We start from the raw sequence: 13431 nt of genomic DNA on the forward strand, positions 1-13431 counted from the left end.
CTGCACCACCAGGGAAGTCCCAAACTTAACATGTTGTTACGGGAGAGTGATAGGATTGCTGTGTTCACCCCCTCCCAAGCCCTGTCTCAGTTTCCATTACTGCTGTTACAATGTTGTTTGGGCAACAGAGGAAAGTTGATTAACCCAAAATAAAATGCCTGATAAGAAGATTTGGCCCTCACGTGTGGATGGAGTTCCAGCGGGTGGTGTCAATGGTGGGCAGCAATCCGTGAACATGACAGCCGGGTCTCTCTGGTATCACTCAAGGCTTCCCTGAAGCTGTGATGGTATCTCAGTGACCTTTTCAAGACCTTGGCTATAGCATTCATGTATCTGCTATAATTCTGGTTAATGTTTATGCTGACAGAGTGCCCAGGGAACAACATGGAACCTCCTTGCCTTTTCTCCCTTTTTGGAGATCAATCCATGTTGAATCCCAGCCTTTTTCATCAACATCCACCTCCTTCTTCTCAAACCTCTTCACTTTTACCAGACTCTTCCTTTTCTTTCTTTCTTTTCTTTTCTTTTCTTTTTAATTTGGCTGTACCACATAGCTTGCAAGATCTTAATTCTCTGACCAGGGATCAAACCCGCACCCTCGGCAGTGAAAGCTCAAAGTCCTAACCATTGGTCTGCCATGGAATTCCCCAGACTCTTCCTTCTCTAAAGATGAAATCGAGTCCTGTCACCTTGGAAACCCATTTCCTTTGGCCTTGGGTTGTAAATCAGAGTGGCCTAGATCCCTCTGGTCCTGAGTATCTCCTTTGTGACACTTATCCAAAGGGGAATTCAAGTAATTATTAGCATCTCCTCTGCCCCTGGACGGTGAGCTCTAGGAGGGCTGGGTTGGGATCTTGTCTCTCCCTCCTTCTGCAAGACCAGGCCCATCACAGGCCCTCGGTAAACACTCGTTGCTGAAGGAGTGACGTCCAGTAAGAGACAGTGAAGGGTCCTCCCTGGACCTGTTGGACCCGGGGAAACACCTCTCAGCTCTTCTCTGCCCTTGGCTCTTACAGACACGTGCTCTATTCAGCAGAATTCAGAAAGAATTCTGCCTCCAGCCTTGTCTACCAGAAGGAAAGAAGGAAGAAAGTTCCTGCCTGCCAAGTTGGGATATTTTTAGACTAGAAGCTGCCGGGATGAGCTGGAGTTCTTGTCTCGCTCCACGGTGGTGTGGCGACCTCATTTCCTTCTCTGCCTCAGAAGTTTCGAAGTAACAAGTCCCATCGCAAGAACAGAGCAGCACCAGGAAAAAAAAAAAAAAGAGGTGGAAACCCTCTTGGATCCTTAGGATCCTTAGGATGGAGTTTCCAAAGCCTGGAGAAAAGTACAAAAATCCTTCCTACATATGGTGGGGGGCAGGGTGGTGGCTGCAAAGACTACATCTAGCATCCACTGAACTTAATAAAACTCTGCAGTCTTGCTATTTGTTTAACGGAGTGCACTCCCCCTGCCTTAAAAGATTTTATTTCCTAAATCACATGCAATATATAAGGATAGCTAGAAGTTCCTGTTTCTATGGCCAAGTCAGTGGGGAAAAAAGGGGAGAGGGAGTGCTAAATTTTGCTTTTTCTTAAAGACTTAAAAAAAAAGAATATCCAGAGTTTTTAATAAATTTTCTATTTCTAATTTACTCATAGAGTAAAAGCTGAAGACATCTGACATTTACTAAGCACCTATTTCATTATTTTTTTTCTTTTGGCTGCACCTCGCAGCTTGTGGAATCTTAGTTTCCCAGCCAGGGATTGAACCTGGGCCCTCAGCAGTGGGAGTGCAGAGTCCTAACCACTGGACTGCCAGGGAATTCCCATCTTGCTTTATTTAAAATCTAGATATAATTGACATATAACATTAGTTTCAGGTGTACAACATAACGATTCTATATTTGTATACATCACAAAACGATCACCACAATAAGTCTAGTTAACATCCATCACCACACATTATTGGAAAATTTTTTCTTCCTGTGATGAGAACTTTTAAGATCTATTCTCCTGTCCGCCTGCCGATGCAGGGGACACGGGTTCGTGCCCCGGTCCGGGAAGATCCCACGTGCCGCGGAGCGGCTGGGCCCGTGAGCCATGGCCGCTGAGCCTGCGCGTCCGGAGCCTGTGCTCCGCAATGGGAGAGGCCACAACAGTGAGAGGCCCGTGCACCCCCCACACACACACACACAAAAACTGCAAGTGAATTTACTGGACATCAACGCTTCCAGGGTGGGAACTTTGTCTCTTTCACCACTGGATGCCCAGCCCCCAGAACAATGCCTGGCAAAGAGAATGTGCTAATAAACATGAATTGAATGAATGAATGAGTAGGTGATGAATATAACTGGCCTCCTTAATTCTTTATCTGACCCTTGAGGGCTTGATCAGTGAGCTTGATGAAGTAAGTGGCTAAAGACGTTTCTGGAAAGGTAAGGCCTGAACTAATCACTGCCTGAAAAGATGCTCTACTGATGAGTTAGGAAGACCCCTGCCCACTCCACACCCCGACACCTCGGCTTCACAGTGCTGTGCTGGGGCTGGTCCTAGATGGCCAGCCACCCCCTGCCTCCACCCCCTCCATCTCTGCTGGCTGAGTTTAAATGCTCTTCTGGCACAAGCAAGAGGGGTCATAGGTTTTGTCGTGTGAACTCAAGGCCAGCAAGGCTCAGGCTGAAGAGTGGCTTCCATTGGAAACTCCACCACAGAGAAGGAAGCAACATCTCAGACAGGGGAATGGGGTCTGACTTCAAAAGGTCACTTCCCAGCTCACATCAGGAGCTGTTCTCAAAGGACAGGGCTCAGAACAGAGACAACTATTTCCTTCTCTGATGATCAACCCGGCAGTCAGAACCAGGTCGAGTCACCCAGCGGTGCCACAGCCGCCCATCCTGGGCTTGAGAGCGTTGGACTATGGGGCCCTGGGGCAGTGAGAGCAGCCTCCCAGGCTGTCACTCAGCCAGGAAGTGCCACCATCTCAGGTGCCTGAGGAAGGATGGTCTCCCGTCTTGGGAAGAAGTGACAGGAGAGGAATCAGTCATCAGGGGGAAGTTTCCAAAGCAGCAGATGGATGGACTGACTTAACATCTGGCTGAAGGAAGCTTTCAAGGCCTTCCTGCCCTGAGGGCACATCAGGAAGTCAGCTTTGGGGAATCACCCACCCCAAGAACCAGCAGTCCCTTTCTTCCCTGCCCTACACTCTACACATGTCAGACTCCCCCTAGGCTTTGCCTGGGATCTGCCTCTGCCCACAGAGCCTTCTCACCCTCCCTTCATGGCACAGATTAAGGGGGATCCCCACCCTAATTAGATCCTCTTTTAAACAAAGCAACTGTAAATAATGTTTTGGGTTCTTTTTGCCGCACCGCGCAGCTTGCGGGATCTTAGTTCCCCGACCAGGGATTGAACGCAGGCCCCCTGCAGTGGGAGCGCCAAGTCCTAACCACCGGACCGCCAGGGAATTCCCTGTTTTCAAAATAATGAGGAAAATTTGAATATGAACTGGGTATTAATAATATTAAAGAAATATGTCTTTTTTTTTTTTTTTTGCTGCGTTGGGTCTTCGTTGCTGTGCATGGGCTTTTTCTAGTTGCGGCGAGTGGGGGCTACCCTTCGTTGTGGTGTGCGGGCTTTTCATTGCGTTGGCTTCTCTTGTGGCAGAGCACCGGCTCTAGGTGCGTGAGCTTCAGTAGTTGTGGCGCACGGGCTCTAGAATGCAGGCTCAGTAGTTGTGGTTCACAGGCTTAGTTGCTCCACAGCATGTGGGGATCTTCCCAGACCAGGGCTCGAACCCATGTCCCCTGCAGTGGTAGGTGGATTCATAACCACTGTACCACCAGGGAAGTCCCTATTATGCCCTTTTGATGTGATAAGGGTATTGTACACAGGAAAGTGTCCTCGTTTTTAAATGTGCATTGAAGTATATAGAGGTGAACTGCCACAATGTCTGAAATCTACTTTAAAAGTATTCAGAAAAAAATTGGAAAAAATCCTGGCAAGATGTTAACAGTCGTTAAACCGGGTGACGAGCATGGAAGGCTTCTATATGTTTAGAAATGTACATAGTATACTGTGGAAAGAACAAAAGTCACCTCTTCCAAGAAACTTTCCCTGATGGCACAGCACTGGGTTGGGTGCCCCTCTCCTGGGCTACAGTTGTTCCAGGACAGGAACTGTTAGTCACCAGGGCGCTTACTGTCTGAATTCAGGCTCTGCCTCTCCAACTAGGCTAAGACCCTCAGGGGACCTCACAGTCTGGCAGAGAGTAGGTGCTAATAAAGGAGTGTTGAGAAGGAGGGGGGAGGTTACAATCCCAGCACACACCTCAGTGCCTGGCACAAAGTCCACAGCTCGTTTTATCAGGCTGAATGTCCTCCGAAGCAGCCAGCTCTCCTGTCTTCCTCTCCTTGAAGGATCCACCAGTGTGACATCAGCAAATGGACAGGCTTTGTGGCCACCTTCACTGACTTTGTCTCAGGCACACCCTCATCCAAAAGGCTGGGAGAAATTGATGATAAATATTTATGTCCACCAGCCAAAAACATGCATATGCATGTTTATAGCAACATTATTCATAACAGCCAAAAAGAGGCAACAACCCTAATGTCCACCCACTGATGAATGGATAAAACAAGGGTAGTATGTCATTACAATGGAATATTATTTGGCAATAAAAAGGAATGGAGTATTGACCCACGTTCCAGGAGGGTGATCCTTGGAAACATAATGCTAAGTGAAAGAAGCCAGGCAAAGAGGACTACATATTGTCTTATCTCATTTATATGAATTGTCCAGAATAGACAAATCCATAGAGATAGAAGGTAGATTAGTATTTTCCTAGGGCCAGGGGAGTTAGGGGAAATAGGGAGTGACTGCCAATGGGTATGAGAGTTTCTTTGGGGGGTGGGGAAAGGATAAAAATGTTCCAAAATTAATTGTGGTGATCATTGCACAACCCTGTGAATATACTAAAAATCACTGAGTGGTGTACTTTAAAAGGATGCAATTTTATCATGTGTGAATTATACCTCAATCAAGCTGTTATTAAATATATATCTATGGTCATTACCCAGTCCATGCCGCTGGGCGATATGGCAGACAAAGATGGATGTGGTGTTGGCTATCTTCCCAATTTAAAGTAGAATAATAAAAGATAAACTTGGCAGGGAAGTGTGTGTGGGGGGGCTGGTAAGTATGTAACAGGGTCTATAAATAAGACCTTGACTTTTAGCTGGCAAATGCTGGTTATCTGTGACCTTGCAAGGGGCCAGGTTTGATCTCAGTCTATTTACTAAAGAGCAAGTGCGATGCCGTGGAGAGAGGAAGGGAGAAAACTCCTCCCGTGATGCCAGAAAGATATACTTAAGAACATAAATTACACTTTCCAGGCTTTGGAGGCATCAACCAGCCGCTTTCCACAGGCATGCCCAGATAAGGTGGTTTGAAGAGTTCTATGAAGCATCTTGGGAAAGAAAAAGAGATCACCTGTGGAATAGGGGGCACTGGGAGTGGAGAAGGCAGGGAGGAAAGAGGACAGAGCTGCAGTTCAAGACAACTTGGGGACAGGGAGAACTCAGGAGGATTCACAGTCTAGTGGTCCACGGCGAGAACTCATTCTGCCAGGCTCACACAGCATTAGAAATGCTCTTAATCAGCTGCCGTAGAATGTAAGCTCTAGGAGGGCAGAGATTTCCATTTGTTTTGTTCGTCAATGCACCCAGATGGCTGGTGCACATGTTGAATAAGTGAATATTTTTTAAATTAGGGGATTTGACTTCCATGTCTGACCAAGACAGAATAACAGGGACCAGCCTGAAACAACTTAAAAACTGGACAAAATATACGAAATGATGGTTGTCAAGACGTTGGACATCAGGCAGCAGAGGACAGTGGTCCTTGAGAAATGAGACCCAAAGGAAGTGAGCCCTATAATTGAGAGTGGAGAACCTTGCGATTCATGGTGTTTTTGTTTTTTCCCCCTCAACAGTGGGGAAGATTAAACACTGTTCTGGTCCTTCCTGACAAAACTTAATAGCTAGGCTTGAAAGGATCCAAATGTTCCCAAGCAACTTAACTGTATCCCAGAACAAAGCTCAAAAATATCTGTAGGAACATAAATGTATCCAGCCCCAACAAGGGAAAATTCACAATGTCTGTCTAACATTCAGGGTCCAGTCAGGGGCGAGAAACCACATAGTAACTGGAGCAGGGAACGTTTAATGTAAAGAATTGTTAATGATAACAGGGGACTAACTATAAATAGGTAAAGAGAACTCCAAAGAATACCCTAGAACTGAGGGGACGATCTACTAAAACTGGAATTCAAACTTCATTGGAGGAGATATGGTTGCAGCCCAGTCCACAGTGAAGTTCACTGGGTTGCCGGGGCCAGAGCTGGTCCATGGTTGCTACGCAAGAAGGAAACTCCCTTCTGGGTGCAGGTGGGTCAGTGTGGTGGGCAGAGAACCATGGGATTGGGGTTGGGATTGACAAACAGGAATCCTCCCACTGGGGTGCAGATGAAGATGGAAAATCACTGGGGACCTGTGAGATTCACTGAGAATTCACCTTTGAGGGAGGTCCTGATGGGAAGCTGTCAACGGGAGGCTGCTAAAATCTGATGGGGGTGAGTGCCCCTGGATGTCCCCCCACGCACCCCTGGCAGCCCTGGGATAAGAGCAAGAAGCCAGAAGAAGTAATACATTGGAATGAGGAAGAGAAGCCCCTTGACTGCCAGTGTCCCTCCAGTGCCCCCTACTGACAAAACTTAACACTGCTCCAGCTGCAAAGGAGAAATGCTTACCGGGTCCAGCTAAACTATCTCTGGGCAGGTGATGAAAAATAGATTTAAAGCTGAGAAGGAACAGATTGGTAACTGGTAAAGTCACAGTCTGACATCCAATCAAAAATTTTCAGCCTTGCAAAGATGAAAAAAATATGACCCATAATGAGGAGAAAAATCAATCAATAGAAATAGACACCCAAATGACACAGATAATACATTTGTAGACAAGAACATTAAAACAGCTATTATAACAGCTATTATATACCTATATTCAAGAAGGTAGAGGAAAGATTGAGCATGTTTAGTAGAGATATGGAAAACACGAAAAAAGATCCAAACTGACATAGAGATGAAAAATATTACAATGCCTGGGCTAGGGGGCTGAGGGGGTGGGGAGCGGGGGGTGGAAATACGCTGGATGGTATTAATTCCAGGTTCATCACCTTGCTTCTCCTACTTCCCTAGTGCAGGGATTGGGAAACTTTTTCATAAAAGGACAGACAGTACACATTTTAGGCCTGTGAGCCATATGGTTTATTATTTTTTTAAATTTTTATTGGAGTATGGTTGCTTTAAAATGTTGTGTTAGCCTCCACTGCACAACAAAGTGAATCAGCTGTACACATACAGAGATCCCCTCCCTTTTGGATTTCCCTCCCATTTCGGTTACCGCAGTACATTAGGTAGAGTTTCCTGTGCCATACAGTATGTTCCCATCAGTTGTCTATTTCATACACAGTATCAATAATGAATATGTGTCAATTTCAGTCTCCCAATCCTCCCACCCCAGCCATATGGTTTCTGTTGCAGCTACTCAACTCTGCCTCTTCAACAGTGCTCGAAAGCAATCACAGACGGTATGTAACAAATGGGCATGTCTGTGTTCCAATAAAACTTTATTTATAAAAACAGCAGCCAGCTGGTGGTTTATGGTTTGCTGACCCCTCCCCGAGGGCATCCAGTGAGAGTCCTGACTGCTCATTCAGCACTCCCAAAACTCAGAGGGGCTGCCTGAGCCCAGCCCAGACCTCAGCCCCATCTCCCTCTTTCTTCCTCTTTTTCTCTCTGTCAGGACACCCTTCTCGCAGCTCTCAATCCCCACGGCCTTGGAGGATAGTTGGCAGATAAATGAATTTATTTAGCTACTGGGGAGTGCTGAGAAATGACCCCAGAAGATATATACAGTTGAATCCATGGACCTGTGGTTGTTCCTTATATGCAAAAAAATACCCCTGCAGATGTGAGGAAGTTAAGGATCCTGAGATGGGGGTCATTCTGCTTTATCTGGGTGGGCCCTAGAGGCCATCAGAAGTGTCTTTGTAAGATAGAAGCAGAGGGAGATTTGATATGCAGACGAGAAGGTGTTATGAAGACAGAATAGACAGAGAATAGACAGAGACTTAAAGTCACCAACCCTGGAGTGATGGGGCCACAAGCGAGGGAATGCTAGAGTCAGGAGATCTGAGTCCACGTCCCATCCTGCCCTCCTTACTGTGTGATCCCAGGCAAGTCCCAGTCTTTGGTTTCCTTGCCTGTAAAACTCCCAAACTGACATAGAGGAGGAAGTTTCCCTCCTGCTGCAAATGCTGTGAAGCTTAAGGGAAATGCCGATGAGAACATTCAGCACAAACATGCGCTACTATTACCTTTGGGGCTGGGGTCCTCACAGTAGCTCTCAAATTTTAGCACTGGCAGCCACCCTGCTCTGAGTTTTAGGAATAGCAGCTAACATTGACTGCGTGCCTGCTATGTGCCAGGTGCTGTGCGAAGCATTTTATTTGCATCCTCCAGAGACATGTGGAAATGGGATCGTGGAGTTTGCACTTTGGAAGCAGAAGTGCCTGAGCTGGAATCGCAGAAGTGCCCTAATTAGCTGCGTGACCTCAGGCAAGGGACTTAACCTCCCTATGCATCAGTATCCTCACCTACAAAACGGTGCTGCCTTGACCTGTCTTCCTGAGAGGTCACAAGGATCAGATTTACCCTAAGCAAAAGGTCTGGCATGGTCCTCTTATTACCATTTGCTCTTTATAATCAGTGGCGGATTCGTGGTGAACACATAGTTTCATAAGGGGATGTGCTGCTGTCTCCCAGTGCAGAAACATCTAAGTGCCACTGGTATCCATCCAAAAGGCAGCGTTTCCTCTCCCACTCCCACCCCACGCCTGTGGAACTACAGAATCTTTCTTCTGTGACAGCACCGAGACACAGCACCGAGACACACGCATACATGGTAATTTTCAGGCGAGAGCTGAGCAACTAATTTTCCCACCTAAAATTTATTCTCCCTTCTTTTGTTATTATAAGCTGGGGAAAAGACACAACAGAAGCCCTCTGAGTCTGGCAAAGAAGAAACAACGTGAAACGCAATTTGAAACCAGGAGTAATCACTGTGTCTACAATTCTAAAAAAATTAATAAATCAAGGAGTAGCTTTTAGAGCCAGTTTTAAATCACGCAGAAGAGTCTGGGTTAGAAACAATTTATTATTTTCCTCCCGAAAATGCTGCTCTGCCCGGACTTTCTGTTCTGGTTAAATGCCCCATGCACCCCCAGACCCAGGGATTCCCTCAATAGTCCCCTTCTCGCTGCATCTAGTCACCCAGTCCTGTGACTTCCTGCCTGTCGCAGCCACAGGGCATGTTCATTAGTCCCCTGCCTCCAGGCCTGAACCTGGCTAAGCACCCTCCAAGCCAGCCGCTAAGGGATCTTTCTGAAACACAGATGAAAAGATTTTCATGATGACTGTCAATTACTCAGAACCTATCGGGCATCTACCACATGGCCAGTGTTCTTTCATTCAACTCGCAAAGCCTACAAGGTAGTTGTTATTAGTCCCACCTTACTAATGAGGTAATTTGCTTCTGTAACTTGGTCAAGATCACTGAGCTGGTACACAGTGGAACTGGGATTTGAGCCCAGGTCTGGGGACTCCTAAGTTTGAGCTCTTCCCATGTCACTGCTTTCTCTCCTGGGCTTGCTACTGACTACAGCTGAGTTCCCCAAACTACGCCCTGGGGATGTCACTGTATAAGATAGAATAAGTTTTCTTTAAAACCACAACAGCAATAAAGTGTGTGTAGAGGGGAGAGGTGGCCAGTCTGTGTTAAATAAATTTGGGACATGCTATCTATGCTGACCAGTCTTGGAGAATCCCTGGCATCTTTGTATATTAGTAAAGGTTTTGGTGTGTCCTGCAATTTTAAAAAAAAAGGAAAAACAAAAACAAAAACAAAACCCCACTTTAACCTAGAGTTTTCCAAAGTCATTTTGCCCTGGAACCCCTTTGCACTGAGCATCCATCAGTCAGAAGGAGGACTGGTGTTCCTCGGCACACCGTCTGGGAACCACAAGCTCCTGGGCTGGGCCCACCTGCCTCTCCAGTTTCTCCTCTTCGCCTTGTGTCAACCTTCTGCTCCAGCCACACCTCGATGCTCACATTTCCTCAGACAAGCCAGGGTGTTCATGCCTCTGTGCCTTTGCACAAGCTGTTCCCTCCCTGAGCCTGCAATGCTGCTTCCCTCCTTCCCTCCCTCCATGTGCCTCAAGGACTGGCCGAAATGTCTCCTTTTCTGGAAGTGGTTTCCTAAGGCTTCTAACCAGAGCTAATTACTCCCTGGGTTGCACCAGCCCTAGCACTTACCTCTACTACAACACGTCTTTCCAGATAATATTTGTCTTCCCATGGCTCATCCCCTGCGGAGGGCTGTGAGCTTCTCGAAGGGCATACTGCGCTTGCTTTATTTCAGAATTAACACCATGCACAAGGCCTGGTACACAATAGGTGTTTGTCAGTTGAACTTCCTTAGCTGTCCTCTAGTCTATTTTCTTAATATATTTTTCTGGTTATAAAAGTAATTCATGCCCACTGTGAGATTTGAAAAAAGACACATGTATATATGGTATATATTTAAAGAAGAACTACCCATAATCCTAGAGGGATCAGGGTAAATGAATCTCAAATTTGCATTAGCATAAGAATGACCTGTGTGAGCTAGTTAAAAACAGAGGCACTCAAACCACAGCTGGGCCACCCAGCTTCTGCCCCAGTGTGTGTGTGGGTACATGCGTGTGTGCATGCACACGCGTTTAAAAAACTTCCAGTTAATTCTAAAACGCATCCCTCAGACACTCCCTGGTGGTTCAGTGGTTAGGACTACACGCTTTCACTGCCGAGAACCCGTGCGGCGTGGCCAAACAAAAAAATAAATAAATTTAAAAAAATAAAATGCATCCTTCATTAAGGGTCACTGCTTAGGTGAATTCCAATATTTTGTACTATGAACAAGGCTGTAATGAACATCTTTGTATGTAAATCTTTGTCTATGGGTCTATTGATTGCTTTAGGAGAAATTCCTAGAAACAGAATGATTGAGCCAAAGGGCAGGAAGGTGTTTCAGGCTCTCGGAGGAGTTATTCTTCAGAAAGATTTTGCTGCTCCCTTCTCCCACCAGCAGCTTGTGAGGGTGCTTGTCTCACCACGCCCCCATTATTATGGCCACTTTGGACAAGAAAGAATACAAGAACAGTTGCTATTAAATGTGAAAGAAAAATCGCCTAGCTTGGTGTTTTTTTAAGAGGGACATTTAACGAGCTTTTGAAGTATAATTACTGTTTAATCAAGCCTGGGAATGCACAGTCATTATTTTCTTTTTGTGCACGCTTGGTAATTTTGCCAATGAATGCTGTGAACACCCATCACTTCATTTGTTTTCGTGGGCTTATGCGGCTTGTTTTCCTAGAGGAGCTTCAATCTCTCGCTCTGTGCGTGTCTCTGCCTCTGTCTCTTTCTTTTGCTGAGGCACGTAGACTTTGAGTTTAGTTTCTTCCTCCCCAGAGTCTCAGCTAAGGAGCAGGTCCCCTCACCTGAGATGCTCATACTCACCGTGCGGGTAGCCGTGCCCCTGGCTAGCTGCCCACCACCTAGAATGGTGCTCACATTTTCTCCCTATCTGCCTCCATCCAACTCTGACAAGTGAGGGCAGAGTTTCTCAGTGTCTGGACCCACCTGCACCAGAGGAAGATGCCTGCTGGGCCAGCTCCTTCCTGCCTGAGAATGGAAAAGGCCACAGCTCCCTTGGCCATGCTCAAGGAGGGTCTCTGCCATCTACAGTGTAGTAGGCAACGAGAAGCTTCCAGGAGGAGGGAACCGCCCATGACCAAGGCCAAAGGAGGACAATAGCCATTCAAACATTAAATATCCTCTGACCTGCAGTTCTCAGGCAAGAAATCTTACGTAGAGAATGCTCCCACATGTGCGTGATGCTATTTGCAAGGTCTTTCCCAGCTGTTTACAATGGAGAAAAAAAGCCCACTAAAAGGCAACTGATTAAATAAGTGAAGACCCCTGCATATCATGGGCTACCAGGCTGGTGCACCAGGCAACATTTAACAATTAAAAATAATGAGGCGAAAAAGACAAACCTGTATAGACGGCGGGAAAATATCTACTGTTAAATGAGAATAGCAGGCAGAAGAAAAATATGTTCAGAATGATCTGTGAAAGGCAACAATTTATTCAACCAACATTTAATAAAGACCTATTATATGCCAGGCACCATGGATAAATAGGCAAAACCAAACAAACCTTGTCCCTCATGGAACGTGCATAAACAGGGATTATCACTAAACAGAAAGGAGCCTGGAAGGAACTGTTCATCCTGGTTATTTCTAGGCAGGGTGCATGGGAGCAGGGAAATGTTTTTAAGAAGAGTTTTCAGGGACTTCCCTGTTGGCGCAGTGGTTAAGAATCCGCCTGCCTGTGCAGGGGACACGGGTTTGAGCCCTGGTCCGGGAAGATCCCACATGTCGCGGAGCAACTAAGCCCCTGCGCCACGACTGCTGAGCCTGCGCTCTAGAGCCTGCGAGCCACAACTGCTGAGCCTATGTGCCACAACTACTGAAGCCCACGTGCCTAGAGCCTGTGCTCTGCAACAAGAGAATCCACTGCAATGAGAAGCCTGCGCACCGCAACGAAGAGTAGCCCCTGCTCGCCGCAACTAGAGAAACCCCACGTGCTGTGACAAAGACCCGATGCAGAAAAAAATAAATAAATTTATTTTAAAAAAAAGAGTTTTCATATTCCACTCTCTATCTTTCTATATTGTTTGGATTTTTTCCACAATAAATATGCACCATATTTGTAATTTAAAATAATATGGAATGAAAGAATGAAATAGAGGGGAAATGGAGCCCATGATACAGCCAGGCCTGGAGACCCAGGCCTGAGATGATTTCCCACCTTTGCTCCTTGGGACCCCATCACTTCAGCTTTCCATCTGCTCAAAGGTTTGGTCTTTAATCTCTCTAGGGAAATCAGAGAAACAGAGATAACCACCGTGGCGGGGAAGGTTCAAGGTTACCCCAGCTGTTACCACTTAGTCCACTGGTTCCAGGTCTCCTGGGCCTTAAAATGTATTCATAGATGATTGCGCTCCCCTCTATTTTTAATTCTGACAAATTTCAAACCTTCAGAAAAGTTACAAGAGGTAGTACAATGAACACTTGTATATTCTTCACCTAGATTCACTAGTTGTTAACATTTTGCACACTTGTTCTCTCTTTCTCTCTCTTTCTATGTATTAATTTTAATTTTTGCTGAATTGTTTGAAATTTAGGTACAGACATCATGACACTTTATTCCTTACTAAGAAAACATCCTGCG

The 13431-nt window shown here is 46.1% G+C and overlaps 1 non-coding gene across 1 annotated transcript; it reads right to left on the bottom strand.

Annotated features, from left to right (window-relative positions):
* Positions 1-1730: 1730 nt before the first annotated feature.
* Positions 1731-1803, bottom strand: TRNAG-CCC (transfer RNA glycine (anticodon CCC)). Its single transcript has one exon. It is a non-coding gene; the product is annotated as a tRNA-Gly (tRNA).
* Between the last annotated feature and the right edge of the window lie 11628 nt (positions 1804-13431).

This window comes from Lipotes vexillifer, unplaced genomic scaffold (genome assembly GCF_000442215.2).
Source record: "Lipotes vexillifer unplaced genomic scaffold, Lipotes_vexillifer_v1.1 scaffold299, whole genome shotgun sequence".
In the NCBI taxonomy this organism is placed as follows: domain Eukaryota; kingdom Metazoa; phylum Chordata; class Mammalia; order Artiodactyla; family Lipotidae; genus Lipotes; species Lipotes vexillifer.